Source organism: Aythya fuligula, chromosome 10, assembly GCF_009819795.1.
Source record: "Aythya fuligula isolate bAytFul2 chromosome 10, bAytFul2.pri, whole genome shotgun sequence".
NCBI classification, from domain to species: domain Eukaryota; kingdom Metazoa; phylum Chordata; class Aves; order Anseriformes; family Anatidae; genus Aythya; species Aythya fuligula.
In genome coordinates, this window is record NC_045568.1 from 8179235 (window position 1) to 8199187 (window position 19953).

The following is a 19953-nucleotide window of genomic DNA, read 5'->3' on the forward strand; positions in this document are numbered from 1 at the left end:
CTGTACCCACTCGAACTCTCAGCTGGTGGTATTTTTGTGTTAAAACTAGAGTTTAATTTAAGCTCCCTATATATTATCCCCCCCCCCCCCCAAAAAAAAAAAAAAAAAAAAAATCAGAAGTCTGAGTTACATACACATCATAACCTTTCAGATTTGAAATGACACAAAACAACCGATGAACTTCTAGAATACCTCTTGAGCATGAAGTGCTCTTCTGGAAAGAAGCTGGACACCGAACCTGTGGGCCGTGGGTTTTGGAGACAGCTCCACACACAGCCTCCTAACGGCCAGCTCTGGCACCCTCAGCTGCCATACACAGCCTGGCACCTGCCTGGAGAAACAACAGCGGCTCAGAAAACTTTGGGAGTTTCATCACTGCTTTCAGCTAGATCAGAATGAGCTCATTTAAGATGAAAACGCAAGAGTAATTACACCCGAATTAGTAATACGTTTACCCCTATGAGCTAGAAAATGATGACAAAGGTCTGCTTTGGTTCCTTCAGGAGGAAGGCAGCATTTTCTCTCCTATTTATGTTTGTCATGTTCCTGTGCTGTAACCCAACCCCAAACCACCTCACTTCAACACTCAGGAGCTCCATCCCTCAGAGTGTGAGTCTGAGGACAGCTGGGCTGGGACACCAGTGGCCTGTGGCCTCCAGCACCCTGTGGTAAAGGCGCTGAGGCAACACCAGCGCTCACAGACCTAGAGCCTACCCAGCTTTAGCCCTATCATTAAAACAACATCCCCGGCTTATGAAACCACCAAAATTTATTTTAAATAAGAGCCTGGAAGAGGAAGTGGTGCGGCGAGGCAGTGGGGAAGCTTGAACGCCGCTCCCCACAGGGCAGAGGCACACAGCAAGCGCTCTGCGGCCGAGCTCCAGCTCCTCAGCCCCAGCCGTAGCTCCACGTCTGGGCCCAAAATAAACAAAATAAAATCACCTCCTCGCCTCAGCCCCGACTCTGCGCCCGCAGCACGAGCACGACACCAGAGCTTTTGGCCAAGGGGCGCTGTGCTGAGGGACACCGCGAGGGCTGGGGCGTCCCCAGTGCGACGGGACGGAGGGGACCGGGACTGAGGACGGGACTGGGGACGGAGACGGGGCCAGGCAGCACCACGGTCGCCTTTCTCAGCACCTCCGGGGTGGGGCGGGCGGCCGCAGGTGAGTGCGCGGCCCGTGGGCGGAGCGCGGGGCGGGGAGCGCCGAGCCCGGGCCGTGGCGGCGAGGAGCCGGCGGTCGCTACCCGCCCGTCTCCGTCTCTCGCTCAGCTCGCTCCCCGGGACGGCTCCCGGTACTCGGCTCCGGGCAGGCGGGTGAGTGCCGGTACTTGCCCCCTCGGGTGTGTGTGTGTGTGTACGGGGGGCGCCCCCGCTGCTCGGCGGCTCCTGCCCCGCCCGGCCCGGGGTGAATGAGGAAGCGACGCGGGCTCCGGCTTCCGTGGGGCGCACGGTGGGGAGAAAGACGCCCGGCCCGGCTCGGCTTGGCTCGGCCCGGCTCGGTGCTGCCGTGCTGGGGCGCCTGTAGTGGGGCGGGCGGGACGGAGCCGTGTCCGGCCGCGGGTGGGTGCTGCTGCTGCCTCCGGAGCGGCGCCTCCATGTTGGGCTCGGGGCCGCGCCGCTCCCCTCGGCCGCCCGCACCCCCGCGGTGCTCCGGGACCGGGAGCCCGGGACGGGGCCGCCCCCGCTGCCGCCTCGCCGGGCACCGGCCGGAGCGGGGCAGGGCGGACCCGGGGAGGACGTCCCGAGCTCCCCGCGGCTGTGTCCCCGGCACAGGCACGGAGTTTGCTCTTGGCACGAGCGCCGGCTGTGATAACAGCAACTTTGGGGTTGTTTTTTCTTTTTTTTTATTTTTTTCTTTTTTTTTTTCTTTTTTTTTTTTTTTTCCTTCTTCCCCTCCCTCGTCCGGCCCCGTGGATGCTCAGTTTCTGTGCAGCCGAGAGGCACGGTGCTGGAAGCGGGCAGTTTGCAGCTGATTTGTGACAGACAGTGAGGGAGCAGCAACGCTCCTTGGGCGGGCGTGCCAGGCGTGCATCTCTTTAAAACCCCCTTTCGGTTCATCACTAGGGAATTCCCCGTTTGCGTGAGGGGATCAGCACTAAAAGCAACGGGGTTGTGACACCGGCTGGTTTCGCCTGACACCTGTTTGCTCGGGGGCTGCTGTGACCGCTTCACCTCCGCGTTATCTGCCCAGGTAGTGCGGGGTGGCCGGGGGTGCTGTGCCCAGGAGCCGTCCCCTCGGCAGCTCGAGGCCTCGGGGGACAGAGCTGGACCCGCAGAGAAGGCAGATGTGGGAAGAGCTGTGCCAGTGCTCTTCCCAGAGTTAAATATTGCTTTAAAGCCCGAGTTACAGCCCTTAAACATCTCGCCGAGTAGCCCGTGTCAAAATTCTGCGTGCTCGCCTGTGCCCAGCTTTTGTCAGATCTTCTTTGCGCATTGGCCTCGTATGGTCATTAGTCTCATTAACTGTATAACAAGCCAGGAAATAACCTGACCCAGTTTTCCGTCCGTAAGGTAACGCCGTGCAGCATTGTATTGATCAAATAGGAAGAAATATAACCAGTGTGGGTTTCTGACCAAAAGACTGCAAAGTGCTTCTTAACTCATTAAGCAATAATTCATAAGCATCACTTAAAAAAGGTATATGCAGCATTTCCTACTTATTTTAGTTCCTGAAAATTAGAAATTTAATTAGAAATTGAAGTGGGTATTTAATCTTCAGACAGATTTTCAGTTACCCCAGGAGGCTGCTGAGGGAGTTCTGCAGAAAAAAGCAAACATAAGAGACTGCGACGCGTAAATTTACGTTGTGGGTTTGTTGTTGTTTTTTCTTTTTATCCTGGGTTTTGAGATAAAAATCTGTTTTAAAAATACAGCTATGTGCTTTAGTTTAAGAAATGTTTAAATATTGTCATTTTTGGTTTTGATCTTTATAGTTTTATGATTTTTTTTCTGATCTTTTCAGTTATCTCTTTATAAAATTGACTATAGCAGACCTCTAAAGGCGTATGATTATCAGAGTAACATGCATAATATTTGAAACCAACAATTTAAAAAGTAAAAAACATAAGCAGGTATTTCACTCGGCATTATGTGTATGCTTATATGTGATTCTAAACAGTACAAGTTATCAGTACTTTGAAATTTTCATCTTACATCTAGGAATATGGATTTAAGTATGTAGGAATTGCTGCCACTCAGTGGCTGGTACAGAAGCGTAGGAAACTCTTCTCACTTATGCAGCTGTGATGTATGTGCAGTTGCTGAGTACGGCATAAGGTAATTCTGTTCCATGAATCCGTGTGAGATATTTGATCAGGAAGATGCTCATATTGTTCTGAACTGTTCTCAAACTCTTTTCCATCTTGTATTTCATAAGTTGTGACCCTCCTGTATAGATAAGTCTAATGAGAGAGGGGTTACAAGTTTCTTATTGAATGAAATAGCGAAATAGCATTATATAATAAATCAAAAAAATTGACCGCACAGCTAGTTGAAAAGGTATTGTGTAAAGAAGGAATTCTTTTAAATCTATTACTGAACTGTAGGAAACTTAAGTTTTGTAGTTACTTTTGTTAAAGAGAAACTTTTAGAAGAATCTTTCAAAGAAAACTTGGCCTGATGCTTTATAGATTAAGGGAACATCAAGAGAACCTGGAAAGATGACATCTTTTATTGAAATAACAGCTTTCCTCAGGAAAGCATACAAGCTTTCAGGCCTCCAAGTCTATTTTGTCTAAAAGCCGCAGTCATTAAAGGTAATCTCAAACTGAGTACTTTAGGACCTAATCGTTAAAGTTAACCATCCATCCTGGTTTCCATCTGAAGGCCTTCCATGCCACCCTCTCTGTGCTTGCTCCTCTGCCCCATGGTCGTGTTGCCCATCTGTAGCTGGTGCTCAGCTCTGGCTGCTGCTCCTGGAAAGAGGAGCCCCTACGGCACCCCTCGATCTGCAGCTGCACTGCAACTGGAGCTGGGAGTGCAGCGCTGACCTTCAGTCCACCGAATATCAGTAGCATCTGCAGTGAAGCTGCAGGGGCACGAGCCACAGTGTGGACTGTGCCGTGTAAATGCTTTCCAGGTGTTAGCCAGCACTGAGGTATGTGCTTGTATGGGGTTCATTGACATAGGTATTTAAGTTCCTTGAAGCTAACTCAGATGTGTCTGTGCATGCTGCAATCAAAATGCATGAAGTATCTATAGTCTGCCATCCCCTTCATTAGATATATGAAGTACATATTTAACCTACCATAAAAAGAATGGAGGAAGAAAGGGATAGGGCAGAGTTTGAAATGTTTATTGCAGATGAGTCAGAGCTGAATGTGAAAGATGACAAGTGACTTACCAGTGGAGTCTGGGGGTTAGCTGACTTCATCAGGAACCAAATCCCTCCGTTAATCATCCACTTCTGAGAAAAGTAATGGGATTTTTATTCTGGAGTTGTCCTTGTGTCAAATGCAGCATCTCCATTCTGGTTGTCAGGTTCTGGCCAAGAGACATCTAATAAACACCAAATTCATTTGTGTTCCAGCAGTTGTTTTAAATGTTTTCCATACTCTGTGAGAAAACCTCTCAGCTTTCTCTGAATCTTCCTTTACCTGAACGATCTGAGTACAGAATTTTACTTTGTAGAGCTCTACATGGGGCCAGGGGGGTGAGCAGGAACAGGGAAAGGGGGAAAACTATCTGTCCTGTGCCCATTCGCAGGTCTCTGGGCAGCACAGGAAAATTAATCACTCTACATCCGCTTGGCTGTGCTTTGCAAAGATACAATTAACAGAGATGAGCCTGGGAGAGCTCTTTACAGCCTTAGTAAAGTAATGCTGAAATGGCTTGTGTTATGTTCTCATTTAAAAAGCAGTTATTTTTAACTGTAAGAGTTTTTGTGCTTTATTACAGAGGCATTACCACTCCAGACAGAATTGAGTTACTCTATTAACTTTTTATGGTATTCTTTGAGCAATCTTGCAGAAGTGCTCTGTAGGAAGTAGTGTGCTGTCTCTAGCTCTACAGGGCCATCTAGATTATACGCACTGCCTTCATGACTAGAAACTGTGCTGGTGTTCTGCTGCTGTTACCAGTCACCGGTAAGGGTTAAGAAATGAGAGATCTGGCACAGGGACATCACAAATCTGTCCTTCACAAGAGTGGTGCAAAATGTATTTCTGGTCCAGCTAGACCAGACTGTGCCACTGGAAGTATCCCTGACAAGGAGAATGGAAATAAAATGTGTGTAGCTGCATGTTTCTGATTGTTTTCCTTTTTTTTATGATAATGTATGTAAAGGAAGCACTGTGTCTACCTTTCAGTGACAGAAAGGTGCCCTGCCTTCCATGCAGTAAGTTATGTTTTGAACCTATTAAATTAGCTGCTGCTGTTTACTGACTGATAATGGATTTGACTGTTTCTGTCTCGAAGGTAGAAGTGAAGCAGGGCAGATGTATATCCACAGCTCTGAAGCAAAGAGGCAGGCCATAAAATCTTTAAAGATATTTTTGCTGCTAAAAAAGTGCATAAAACTGCAGAATACACCTTATGGTATCCTCTTACTGCAGTTAATGTTTTTGCTGGTAATTTCTTTGCCATTGAGTGTAATGCTCTATCAGGAAAAGTTTATTTAATGATACTCAAGTGCAGTTGGTATTCATCTGATAATACTCGTGATCTATAAATTCTTGGAGTGACTGTTTCAGATAACTTCATAAAGCTGATGCACATTAGGTATTTAAGCCTTGCATGATGCTTGCCAGACTTCTAAGGGAGGAGGATGTGTGCTTACCATCTCCTGCCTTTTGATGAGCCGTATATAAGATTTACCTAAAAAATAAAAAGCAGCACCTCTCTGTATGCCCCAGAACAGGACTATTTTGAATTCCAAGGTGCTACCACTTGTGAGAACAGAACAGATATGCAACATATATTCCTGTCCTGCTATTCCTAATGTGTTTTCTTAGAGCTGTGAGCAATATCTGGTCTTGGGTGGTTGAAAAGTAACCAAGCAGCGTCACTTTTACCCTTTGATAGTGAGAGAGGAGTTGGGATAGCCTCTGGGAGCACAGGTGACAGGTCAGCATTGCACCAGGCATTGTGTGTATCTGTGGAAAAGACACCCTACTAAAACAACTCTTCCCAAACCACTTAGGACGCGTGCCACTCTTTTCTGAGAAGTACAGTGTGGGCTGAAGTCCTTCCAGCTTCACTGGGCTCAGAGGAATTGCCTGAACTGTCTGAAATAGAATCCTGTTTCGCATCTCCCAAATGGCTGCAAACCTCTAGATTGGTTTGTATATTTGTGCATAAGTGGCTCTGATTTCTGTTGTGTTCAGTCTTCTTCAGCCTCATAAATGATATAAGTGTTAATGGGCTTGGTTTAATCCCACCCACCTGCTATAAGTATGGGGTATCTTGAAACATACACAGTAAATCTAAACCTCAGCCCCAGCTTTGTTCCCCACCCCTGCGCCATCAAGTATTATGTGTTACTGATTTGGAGCTGAAAGCCTAGACCTGTGTTGGATTAGCCTTGCTTTTTGCTCTATGACAGCTTTGTAATGATGAGGTGACCAAGAGAGAAAATTGCATGTTTTTTAGCACTCAAGTGTCAAGTTATCTTCTGAGCATTTGAAAATCTTCTCCTTTTCTTTTTTTCCTTTTTTTTTTTTTTTTTTTCCCCATCAATGCCTGTTTATTAGATCTGAATACACAAACAAGGATTTTAGTAATTCCTTATCAGATTCTCTGGTTTCTCTTGGAAGTGCAGTTTAAGCTTTGCTGTAGTTTTTCTGCCTAAGGAATTCGTGAAATCTGTGTTTGGTCAGTACTTCTTTATACTAATTTACTTCAGTGCATCTGGTGTTTTAATAGTCAGGGTTAGGCAAGAGAAGAAGTATTCTTGGTTGTGATATCAGGCTTGTCTTTCAGATAATAAGGCGGTGGTTTTAGGTTGTTGTTTTTGTTTGTTTTGTTTTTGAAGATTGAGATGCTTGAACATGTAGGCAGATGCTTGAAAAAGCGATCTGAAACGTTTCATGGACAAGCTCAGTGTTCAGCTTGGCTCCGATAGACTGCCTTTTTCCGGGAAATTCCCCAATGAGTACAAAGGCAGTGTAGTTAAGTTATTGCTAATGCATCCTTCAGTAGCTTATGTGAGCTGTGCTTTTCTAACAGGAAGCTGTATTTGATTCTTTTTTTTTTTTTTTTTTTTTTTTTTTGAATAAGGGAGGAATCCTATGATTCTTTCTTAAAAGAAAATTCTTCTGAAAAAGCCCTCTGTACAAAAATTTGGTAAGAATTTAGAAAACGTGGTCCAAGCAGTTGATAGTAGAACCCGTTGCATGCTTTTTTAAACTTCTTTTATGAAGAAAAACTAAGACGAACAGGCACAGTGCAATAACTGAATGATTGTCATGTTTGTCACGTGACACTGTAGATTTTATCTCAATCTTTTTTGTTTTTTTTGTAATGCCTCTGGATGACTTTGCATTTTGCTGGCACATCTAAGTAACTGGAGTGAGGAGTATTTTGTACCTTGCTGATTTTGTTAGTGCCTGTTGAAGTGCAGAACTCAGTATTTCTCTTGCTAAAGAACAGTTGTTTGTCAGAGTACATTCCTGGAAAACTCTTGTGAAAGTAAGGTTTATTCTTGCTTATTTTTAAAATTTTGTTTAACGTACATGCCTGTAAGAGAGCACAGATGGTTGTCTTGCATTAAGAAGGTGCTGCCAGGATTTTTGGTGTTGATAATTAACTGTTCCATTTATAGATTAAATAAATAAATAATCTTGCAGTAGGATCTGAAACCCTCCATCGTGCAAGTAGCTCTGCATGTGAAGGAGTAAATTATTATAGATGCTTTCAATACTGATAAACATCTTCCCTCCCCCCATCCTTTTTTCTTTTTTTTTTTTTTTTTTCTCTTTTTGAATAGCACCACTCAGTGAGCAGAAGGAGCAGTCTGATAATAGGTTCTCACATCCAGTGTGCTGGTCCATTAATGCAGCATTTTTGCTGAGCTGTGAATTGCTCAACAGCTGTTTTCTCGTGTATCGTTGGCCAATGACTTTGGCCTTCCGTGAACTCAAGTGGTCTTACTAATGAGTCGGGAATGCTGCAGTGCCCGTGGATGCTGATTGCCAAATATCTGCGGCAGATTTGTCTGTCAGGAAGCTCTGAGAACTCTCTCATATTACACTTGCTTATGTTCCTCGATAACCTACAATTGCTGTTTGACAAGCATATCGTGGCTAATGTAGGCAGCAGTGTCCCAGGGGCAGGAGCTTCTTAACATGGGCCTAAACTCTTCCAGGTACTTTTAGAGTTAAAATTAATTCAGTTGAGCCTTGATCTGTATACAGCGAGCCACTGGCACTTGGACGTGTCTTCTCCTGTTCTCTCAGCCAAAAAGGAGACTCCAGCATCGCCGATTGCCTAGTTACTTCAAAGCTAGCACAAGGGTAATGGGAGGACAGATAAACACCAAGGGATCAGTAGGCAGCACTTGTGTCCTGCCTGGAAAAAGCCTGTTGGAGAACTAGGGAGCAGGGAGATGCAGCTCGAAGCAACGTGACAGCCTTCCCCTGCAAAAGAAGCACCTTCCGCCGTGCATAACCAGTGAACGTGCTGAGACCAAACCCAGCACAGACACCAGTGTTCGCAGTGGTTCCTGGAGGTCTGCCATTTTATAGGAAGTTAGCTACAGGCTAACACCATCTTCTCCCCAACAGCAGAAGAGAAATTTAATGGGGTAATATTGTTAGATTTTTTTTTTCTGCAGGCCTTTTTGAAGAAAGGTATGATTTGGACCAAAGGATTTATACATCTTCCTGTTAATCCCTATGGGGCTTGCATTAGGCCCTTAGTCATTTTTGTTTTTCATTCCTCCAGTTCCCTTAGGCCCTTGCAGTAAGGGAATCTGCAATCAATTTGTAGCTCTCAGCACATCTGTAATTGCAGAGTAGCTGTTCGGTTAGCAAGACTTGCTTCATTGCACTTGAGAAAAGTATGGAAGGTTCTCTGGGAATCTGATTGTCCCCATTTACTGGGTCTCATTTGAACAGAGGTTGCTTTCTTCTTCGGGAAGTCAGGGCACGTCTGCATCAGTCGGGTTGGCTGGCTGAGCAGTCTCGGCTATGACTGCTGGCTGCTGTGGTGGTGCCATCACAGCCTCGGCACAGGTTCACCAGAAGGCATGGCTGCAGGATGGTTTGTCTCACTTTAAGGTCTGTTTCACATGCAGTTTTACTGCTGTCATCGCATCTGACACGCATGCTTTCGCATGCAAATATCTCATTACGCTATTGCTAGCCTCGTTAAGTACTTTAGCTAAAATAAGCACATACACCAAAAGTTAGGACGAGTCTCTTTTAGGCTGGATGTTAGTGCTATGTGGCAGCTTAGAGACCATCCTGTTCTTTTCAACAAGCTTTTCCAGGTTACTCTACAAGTTGAAAGGTCAGGTTACTGGATCTGCACCACCAACTTGCCTCAGCACAGGACCCCGTGCACCTGCTGAAGCCATCCATTGAAGGGGAAATTGGGGCAGACAGAGCTGGCTGCAGCAGGAGCCCCCAGTGCTGCAGGCCTGCCTGGTACCACCCTGCCCTCCTCGGCCTCGTGTGTCCCAGAGGTGCTGCCGGCCCCCCCGCTTCAGCCTTGCAAACTCCATCTCCTTCCCAAAACCTTTGTAATACAGCCCAAGTGCCTGCCTGCTGGGGCAGGGAGAGGAAGTCTTGCTGTTGTTTTCTGTTTCAGTTTAATTTGCAAGTTCTCTAATTTCTAGCAGTGCTGCTAGGACTTTAAAGGCAACCCCAGGAGTTTAATGTAGTCCATACTGGTATCTGTCAGACTGGTTTTCTGACCTATTTTGGGGTATTGCAATTTGGGATTAATGTTACTTTCCTTTTCCAGTGGGTGGCAGTTGAGGCAAAGAGAAATGTTTATTTGCTTGGAAGTTTATATAGATATGTATTTAAGGAATGGGAAGCAAAGCCAAAGCAGGCCAGCTCTTTATGGCCGACTGCTCTCTCCTAATGTCGGTTCTTTCCTTTGTTATTGCACCTCCTAGCTGGGAGAAGGACAAATCAAAGGAGCTCTTGTGACCAAAATCCGCTTTTAGTTTCAGTCTCCCGTGTGTGTGTTGTTCTGTTCCTTGTTTCCTTCTTCTCTTACTGCTTAATAACAGTGAGCCCAATCTTTCCATCATTAGAGCTTTGCCTTATGTAAACCTAATTTCAAAACTTTGAAACAGAGAGCTGCTAACTTTTTGCAGCAGTGTTCAGCTTCTGAGATCTGTAGTTTGATGTGGAATGCAATATGTAGTAGCACTGATTGCCATTTTTCTCTGAACTCAAGCCAGAAGAAAAATCTAAATCACATTACAGTAAGTGTTTTTAGTGTTTCAAGAGCTGACGACAATATAACAGCCTCAGCAGTGCTGACTTTATATGGTTTTTCTTCTGACCAGATGCTCTGAGGCATTTCATGGCCTGCATTACATTGCCTTTGTCACTGGAGTGCTTGGTACATTTGAAATGGTTTGTGAAGAAAGGAGCTTTGTGGGTTTTTTGTCAAAGGTTCCTGTGTGGATTTTCAAAATACTCCCAGCCAGCAGCCAGGAATGGCCTTTTTTCTTCAAAAGCGAATCTTGACAAGAAGTCTACAGTACCGATTCTTACAAATTGATTATATATAAAACCACTGAACTCTATTTCCTTGAGGGGCAAAATTGTGACAGAAAAGTATTTTCACACGTTTCTTGTACAGTTGGCATATATCTTATTTACAGCCAAGTTTCAAGCTATTGAAATAACATACTAGATTCCAAGTGCTGTGTAACTGAAGTACAGAATAGTGCATTTAGTGAGTATAAAATTATAAATGAAATATAAATGAAGTATATATTTATGGAAATATTAATAAATACTCTCATCTGAAAATTATTGCATTTCTAAAAGTGGTAGAGATTAGGTCAAATCTGCTTTTTAAAATGTAAGAATATGTATATCAGTGCTGAAACCATCAGGTTGAGAATTGTTGTTGGGTGATGAGGAATAATTTGACGGATTTTAAGAAGAACTAAATTTTTTTTTTTTTTTTTTTTTCCCAAGCCATTAAAGCAGTGATAGGGCTTTTCCACTAATTCCCAGTGCTTTACATTTTGGGTAAATACTTAATGCTGCATCAAAAGCAGAAGATGCCTTTTATTATAACAATCAATCCCCATCTTCTCCCTGAAGAAATGTGGCCTTATATAGTTATTTAATGTACCTAGGCCAAAATAAATCTAGTTAAATTGGATAACATTGTTATCAATTCATTTCAACAGCTTTGCCAAATCCAAATGGAGTCAGTTTATCACAGCTAAGCCTTGTCTAAGCTTATGTGACACTCCACTTAAAGTCAGTTTTTACACTGATGCAGTTAAATACAAAAGCTTCTGCAAACAGAGTCATTATAAACACTTACAGTGATTATCCACTTAAGTGGATACAAATTCTTCTGCTGCTGCTGTTAGAGCAAAGTTCAGCCTGACTGAGAGATGAAACCTGTAAAATGATTTCAGATTCTTACCCCTTCCGGTCACGTGAAATAAATGAGAAATTAATTGCCAGAGCAGCAATGAGTTGAGTTTCATCTGGTTGATAGCAAAACTGATTTTACTTATCAGCAGTACTCTTTGGTTATAATGGCTTAAAATGGAAATCTTTTTTTATGCTGAAAATACTCTGAAAGCCATGGCATAGCATGTATTCAGTTTTGTCAAAGGGACACAGTCAAATAGAAAATTGTTCCCCCCCCCCCCTTTTTTTTTTTTTTTTTTTTTTTTTAGAAGACTGTGAAAACGTCTGTGGTGACTGTAATGTACGTCAGTCACTAGAAACAAAAATCACTTATTTTCAATCCCTTCAATTTATTTAGCTGTCAATTACTGGATTGCCATTTGCTGAAAAAAAGATGGTGTACACTAAATTCTTCTGAAAGGTTTTGATGCATGCATGTGTGCACATGCAGCGATGGCATACTTGAAGTTTAGAGGGTGATTTGTTTATTGCTTTTTTTTTGTTGTTGTTGTTACTGTCTTGACACCTATGTCCAATTGACAAACAAATCTTATTTTAGGGACTAGGGAAAGATATGTCCATTATTTCACAGAATCACAGAATTTCTAGGTTGGAAGAGACCTCAAGATCATCGAGTCCAACCTCTGACCTAACGCTAACAGTCCCCACTAAACCATATCCCTAAGCTCTACATCTAAACGTCTTTTAAAGACTTCCAGGGATAGTGACTCCACCACTTCCCTGGGCAGCCTGTTCCAATGCCTAACAACCCTTTCGGTAAAGAAATTTCTAGTCCAGATTAAGAGAGAGAGAGAGAGATCTGGTTGTATTATGGTTTAGATCTTTTTTTCCTTGTAAATTTGATTTCCTTCCTACTTCTGGTGCTGCTTTCCAGTGTGAAAGTTGATCCTCATACTAGAAAAATTTTTGAGGGAGTCTCAACAGAGAGATATTTTGTTTGTTTGCTTAAAGCAAACCGTGAGGGTTGTAGAGCTCTGTTTTAAATTAACAGCTCCCCAAGCTGGGCTGCATGCTTAACGCTTTTCAGACACTGTCATGAGGCAGTAGTACAAGCATTCAAATACTTCAAAGGAAAGACAGCCATATCTAGAGTTATATCTTAAAAACATAAAAAAGGCTGTCAGGCTCATGTAATTGAGAATGTTTGCCATAGGCAAGGTGTCCCAGACAGACTGAAATGGAAGAACGTGTGCTCATGCTGCTCCATTTAGTTTTACGTTAGTTACCAAGGGAACCCTATTACCTAATAAGTAAAAGTTACAGGAAACTTCAGAACATGCCTGTTTGTGTCTCTGTGCTTGGGTATTACTTCTCTGGTCCTTCAGCCCTTGTTTGGAGTTCTAGACTGCAGTAAGTAAATGACGAAGCGTGTACTTAGGGTCTCCTGATCAGACACTTACTTTGGAAAGTCTGCTTAATGTCACTTAAGGATTGCTTAACCATTGAATCTCCCAGAGTAATTTGTCAGGAAATTTTGCAAAGCTACAAAAAGCAAAATCATATACTTTTCAGTACATCGGTCTCTATACGTTTGAAGTTGTTTAAAGCCTGTTAACAAATATTATAGCACAGCTTCATCTAATGCATGTGCTCAGTGCATGAAACAACTGGGGGCAGTGACTGGGGCTGGATGTGGGATTCTCAAGATGTATTACAGAAAAATTACTTCTGTGCTGGATAGCAGAGAAAAAGCCTGTTCTGCTTCTTCATGACCCCCTAACATGCTGTGCTGTTGGAGTAAGTTGCTTGCTGGTTGCTTGCTCAGAAAAATGTGGGTGATGCATTGGTTTTTCTTCCATCGGTCGCTTGTCTTACCTATTGCAGTAGCCTGAATGCAGGAACATCTTTGGAAGACCTCACCGTAGGATGTCATCTGCGGCCAGCCCCATCTCTCACAGGGCAAGTGCTGAGCCATCTGCCTGGCTTAATTCCTCTCATCCAGTGTTGCAGGACTGGCAGTGCTGAGCTCGGCTGTGTGTGCTGCAGAGCAATCCCCGGTTCTGAGCCCCTCTCTGTTGGAAACTGGAGAAATCTCCGGGTAATTGCTGACATACAATATTGCATCAAGGCTGGAACAGAGATGAAGTCAATGTTTCTGCCAGCATCCTGGGGGAAAAGCAAATAGTCTCGAGACATTGTGGGTTTTCTTGTACATTCTTTAGGGCTTTATGGTGTATTATAAAGTTTCTAAGATTTTTTTTTTCCTTTAAGTTAGACTTTACAGCAAAAATTCACATCCTGTATGCCAATACAGGTGGGTTAATAAGATGGGGAGGGAATGAGAGGTGCAACCGAGAAAGAGGGCTTTGCCATCTTGGAAAAAAAGCTGGAGAAGCTTTTTTGGTTCATTTAATCTTTCAACACATCTTTCACTGATGTATTAAAGATGTCAAAGTTCTGACCTGGCCTTCTGGAGCACAACACATGCACTGTGGGCAGGCTCTGTGTTTTCAGGTGCTCCTACGTCATAAAAAATAAAAATAATAAAATATAAATAAAAATTAAAAAAAAATGCATGAGCTTTGACTTTGAAACAGTTTTTAAGACGTTTGGTTGTGTGTGTTCCAAGTATGCAAATCCAAATGCTGTGTCCTTTACAGGTCAGCAGAGGGGACCAAAGGGGCAGCAGTGATGAGGCTGCCATGGTGCTTGGGGGATGTTGCAGCAGCGTACGGGGCTTGTGGCTGCACCAGTAAGAGATGAACTGCATCCTTTTAGTTACATCTGGTGCCAACAGTGCTAGAAGTGGCCCATCAGGGAAAACAAAATGCTGTTTTATTTCATGGCCCATGCAAAAGCCAGAAACCTCTGCACTTTGCTCTGCCTGGAGGCTTTTTCTATCGCAAAAACGACCAAGTTTATCTAATGCTGTTGGACTGCAGTTTGCCTACGCATACTCGAGTGCCGTACAGCCCAGCATATCAGGAAGGAGTTAGATAGTGACTTGAATTACTTGGGTTCACCAGTCTTTGAACAATATTTGAGGAAAAACAGATTGAAAGCAGTTAAACCAGTTTTTATGTTGCACCAGATGTAAAAACTAAGATCCCAGTATGGTCATAATTTAGCTGGCATAATAGCGCTCTCACTGGCATTGAACATAAAGGTTTATTTATGCCTTACTTCATGCTGTAAGCTTGTGGTTCAGCGATGGAGGTTTCCAGGCTTTAGCCAAACAGCCTGTTTGATTTGAGCGTCAGGGAAGGCAAGCATTTTCTCCTGTTGCAAGTGTTTGAACCAGCAGCATTGCACCTGTTGGGGGACAGTGTTGAGAAAGAAGAAGAAACAAACAAAATTACATTGTTATTGAAGTTGATGAGTTCAAAACATAATTTTGATACTGCTTTAAGCATGAGAGAAATTAGAGACGTCAAATTTTGTACTTTTTCCAAACTGATTTTCACATGACCTTCTGGTGACATCAATTTTAATAGGTCATATTTCACAGAATTCTTTCAAACTCTCCTTTCATTTTTCATTTTGTATTCCTAGGATCCATTTTCTTATCCTATGCCTTTTAGTCCTGTGCTTTGCCAAAGCTCTAGCTGCTGTTCAGTATTTTTTATCTCTAAATGACATTTTTTACAAAGAAGATTTGCAGTGAAACCTGTAAATCAAGAAACTCCAAAAAGCTTTGTTTTTCTGTCATTCACCTTGCTCTTTTCTTTGCCCTGTGGTTTCTGTGACACATAGTAGCATAATTTCTGTGATTAAATAGTATGTAACTAGCAAACAGTCCAAAGCTTTTCTGGGTTACTTTGATTTTCTCTGACATTTTTTTCCTTCCACAGACTCATGGCAATTCATGTGAGTTCCTAGGAAACTTTACTTTTCCACCAAGAGTTCATTATTAAAACAAATAACCAATTCCAGCAGACATGCTAGCAGGATGAGGTATACTGCAATTTAATGAATATTTGAGATCAGTCATTGTTATCTTTACCCTTAATTTGCTATAGGGAACTGCTGTTTTTACATGTGTCCAAATTTTGGAGAAAACACTATTTAGTGGTCTCAGAAAATGTGTATGACCTTAGTATCTAATTTATTCAGCAGTGGTTGATAAAACTCTGGAGGAAAAATGCGATGTGATCAAAAAGGTGCATTTTGCCCAGAACAAAGTCTCTCAAGGCAGCCTGCAGGGATGAGGATGTTTGGGTGCTTTCCCACTTCTTTTTTTCTCCTTTATTCTGAATTGAATCTGTTATGTGTTACTGTAAGGTCCCCTGCAGTTTGCAATCTGATGTTTCCAGGATCTGTCACAGTAATTAGTTTGCTTGTATGAATCTCTTCAAAGAAGAAAATTATTTTTTTTTCTTTTAATTGCTGAAGTTGTGCAATAACTTTTTCAGTGGGTATATTTTCATCAGCTATCGACGCAGGCAACAGCACAGTGAGCTGATACGCAGAAGTAGCTTATAGATTGAGGCTTTTTCCTTTTCAGAAAAAAAAAGGAAAATGCTTTGGATAATCAATAGAGCTCTGGATACTTGGTGTGAAATATGGAGCAACTGCATTGTGATCAAACAAGTCTGCAAATGTGTGCAGTTCCCTGCCTTGAATTTGTGGCAGCTCCTGATAGTTTTGTTTAGTGAAATATTTTAAAAGAACTGGTATGACATTAGTGTCAGGTGTAAGGGTATACAAATAAAGTAATGTGTTTCTATAAAACCCCACCTTTCAAAACATTTTGGGGTATGGAAGTTTTGGTTCTTTCACAGTGGCTGTTTTGTCCTTCTTAGTTAGATTTTCCTGTGCTTGAAAGGATCTTTGTTACGCTCTTTGGCTTCTCTTGCTGTTGATATGCAGGGCAGGGGTTTTCCTGTTCGGGGAAATGTTGGCTGGACTCAATGTGCTTTTTCCAATAAAGCTCATCGGGCAGGGTGTCATCGTGGACTATATAACAAATTAGGTTTTATTCAGCTGGTATACTTTGGACCTTTAACATGTTCTCGTTTATCTCTCACTCACAGGAACACCCTAACATGGCAGCCTTCTAATCTTTTTCAGATTACAAAGCATTTGTTATGGCTCCAGAGTTTGGCTGAAACTTAATGACAGGCTTTGAACTGTAGTTTTTTTTAGTATTTTTTTTTTCTTCCCCAGTGCTTGTGGAAGCATTCAAGCTCCAGACTGTTCTCAGGGGCTAATATAACTTCCTACAGAACAGAAAGATCTCAGTTAAAGGAGTGCTCGCTTTACTTCATTTTGCAAAGTTGTATCTATGGCGAACTCCTAACTCTTCTCTATGAAGGTGAAGGTTTCATCATTTTGAACTCTTCCTCTGGGCTTCCTCTTTGTGACCAAAAGAAGGATTCCCGGTGACATCCCTTATAAAACATAAGAGTTCCTCTTTTGTCTGCCCTCCCACTTGTTTTCCATCGTTTCTATTGTAGTTGTCCAAGTTCAGGAAACTTGGTGCAATAAAGCTATAGCACTTGCTTGTGGCTTTGTCAAGAGCCACATGCACTATTTCAAATAATTGCTCCTGACTAAAGTGCGAGTGCTCGAGAGAATGAGGAACAAGCAGTTCATATTGATTGTTGCTCCATTTACAGTGTGGAAAGCTCGTCTCCTTTGGCTGTGCCCAGTTTATCTGGAAAAGCAGGAAAAGTTTTCAAGCTACAAGGCTCATTTAGATGGATTCTTCTCGGTTTTGCTCAGTTGTCAGCTATTATTTCCTGGCAGGTGCACGTGCTGCGTCTGCTTCCTGAATGGGCTCTGTCAGCGTGACTTAGATTTACCAAAGTCTGTGTCTCAAAAGTTGTAGGCTATCTAAAAGAAAACTCATATGTCTGAGAAGATACTACTAAAGAAAAAAAAAAAGAGGTAAACACTGAGTCTGCAGAATTTTAATTTTGTTCTTTATTATTTGAATCACATAGGCTAAGTTAAATTTTTGCAGTTAGGCTGTACTAGGAACAGGCAGGAAGTAAAGATTGTTGTGCTGAGAGAGACAAATCTGGTGGCTTGTTGGGTTAGCACATTACTCATCTGTTACCTCATGTGTTCAAGGAAAAATCCAAAGCTGATGATGTGACTGTTTCTGTCTTGCTTGAGCACAGTTAAATGCAGCCTATATCCAAGAGTTTTAGAAGAAAGAAGGAAATCCTTGCCAAGTGTGAAAGACAGGTATGATGGGTGAGTGCTCTTGGCAGACAAACTATTTCATCTATTATGCAGCTATTTGAAGTGGCAAGCTTCCAGATTTCCGCATATAAAGGAAGATAATTGCCTAACAAGGTCACTGGGAACAAGGAATACAATGTGAAAAAAATTCTGTCCTCCTGCCCTTTGGTAGAACAGGTCCTTTTATTTCATGGTTCGTTGGCAGGACCCACTGGGTCAAAATGAGGCCAACTCCAGCCAGTGTATGTATATTGGTTAAGACCCCCATCACTTGCTAGAAAAATGAGTTTATGAAATGTTGGCAAATGCCCAAATGAAGGTTAATATGTGAACTGCATCTGGCCCACCTTCTGGATATGTTCATGGTGCAGGCTGTAGTTTTTATGGTACCTCCTGCCTTAGTGCATAAAGGCTGCAGGTACCTGGGTGGGTTTTGTTCTCATCCTTTAATTCTCTGGGATTATTTTTTTTTATTTTTATATGCTTAAACTGGGCTCTGAATGTAGTAATTTTCTTGTTTGTTTGTTTTTTACATTCTTTGCAAAAACTTGAGTCAGTCGGCATGTCGTTGAGACATGGAATCATCCTCATTTTAAAGGAGGAAAACTGCTACAGGAAAACTAAATTTCTCATTTATTTCAGATGCTAATCTCCTCTTTTGTTTTTAATTATACCTGTGTCTTCAAAGGACATCCCAGGTGACGTCTGATGTCTAGCCCTGTCCTAAGAAAGAGCTGAGTTGTTTTGGGTGAAACTCTAAAAACACCCTGTCCCTTTGAGGCAGAAAACCAGTCTGTGGAACTTTCATGTGGTGATTAGTTTTAGGCATGGTTCTAAGTAACTGAAAACAAGTCTAGCAATCAGAGAAGTTAAGCAACTTCGATGGAGTTTACTAGCAGTCATGCCTGTAATGCATGTCAGAGGCTATTATTGCTGTTTTGAATGAATCATTTTGGTGACAGAGGTCATAACTTAATTCATAGTTGTATATATAAGAGCACAGAACATGGGAACTACCTGTTAACTACTTCTGCATTACAGTATATTTTTACTGTCTCATCATTCAAAAATGTATTTTCAAAGGAAGAGGAGTGTTCTGATAGAACTATGTGCTTGTAGAGGTTAAACTGCTTGTATTCAGATTTTTATCTGGTGCCACACTGAAATATTTATGTTATATTCAAATAATACATGTGGAATAGAAACAGTGAAGCGTCAGTCGGCTTCCAGAAAAGTTGCCTGGTATTTTCTCAGAAGGCACAATCTTTCTTAAGCTTCCTGGCAAAAGAGGAACTATCATTTGGAAATGAGCCAGTGATCCATCTAATGAAATACCATAGCTCAAACAATAATCAGCACCAAGTGAGAGATTAAAAAATCCTGTAATGTATGGTTTGCTGTTATATAATTTTTTCCTAACAAAAGCCCCCTGTCACCCTTACCAAAAACAAAAACCAAAAAACAAACATATCTTGAAATGGAGCATTTATGGGGGGAAAAGATCAGCAGTAGGAGCTGCTGCCGAAGTTAGCTTGTCCTTGCAGATTTTTTGCATCAGCAACAGACTACAAATGTAAAGAATGATTGTAGCACTGTGATGTTCCTCATATCCTCCAAAAAAGCCTCAATATTACTTGGTTCTATTTTAAATATTTTTTCACGCAAAAATGTTTTCATCCAGCATTGTAAGACATCAACACTACAGGCTCTAAAAATCTAAACTTGCCTTAGCAAATGGCACATTTCTAGATGGGAGTGCTGTGAACCTTTGAACTTAAGCAGTTATTTTAAAAATCTAGTCCTTATGGGCTGCAAGTAAAGTGTGTCCAGCAAAAAAGCAGGATCAACTGAAGTGACTTTCATTAACTTCAAGCTCCAGAGGTGTCAAGTCCTTATAGAAATATTCAGGCCTTAGCAAAAGTGATTTGAGATTTATATAGGTATAGATATTTCATTGTTTCTATGAATCTTTTCTAAAACTTGTGTTATTTTCCCCTGCTTAGAAATGCTTCTAGAAGCCACAGTTGCAGGTTTTGGAGCTTAGCAGAGCTTGGACAGCAAGGCTGGACAGGGAAGACTCCCATGAATAGACTTATGCAGCCAGGGAGATGAGCAATGAAGGCAAAAGATAAACTTCTCCACTCATTCCTTTGAATAAAGATGAAGAAGAAAACAAAGGCAAAGTATCTGCTGCTCCTGTAGATGCTGGGATTTATGTAAGGCTTGAAGGCTGCAGGCAGCCTGCCT

General features: G+C 42.3%; 1 protein-coding gene across 1 annotated transcript in view; it reads left to right on the forward strand.

Annotated features, from left to right (window-relative positions):
* Nucleotides 1–1215: 1215 nt before the first annotated feature.
* PRKCD (protein kinase C delta) overlaps nt 1216–19953 on the forward strand; it is a 65485-nt gene continuing 46747 nt past the window's right edge. Inside the window, exon 1 of the mRNA XM_032193895.1 lies at nt 1216–1315. The gene's annotated coding sequence lies outside the window, so the exon portion shown is untranslated. The remainder of the gene's footprint in view (nt 1316–19953) is intronic.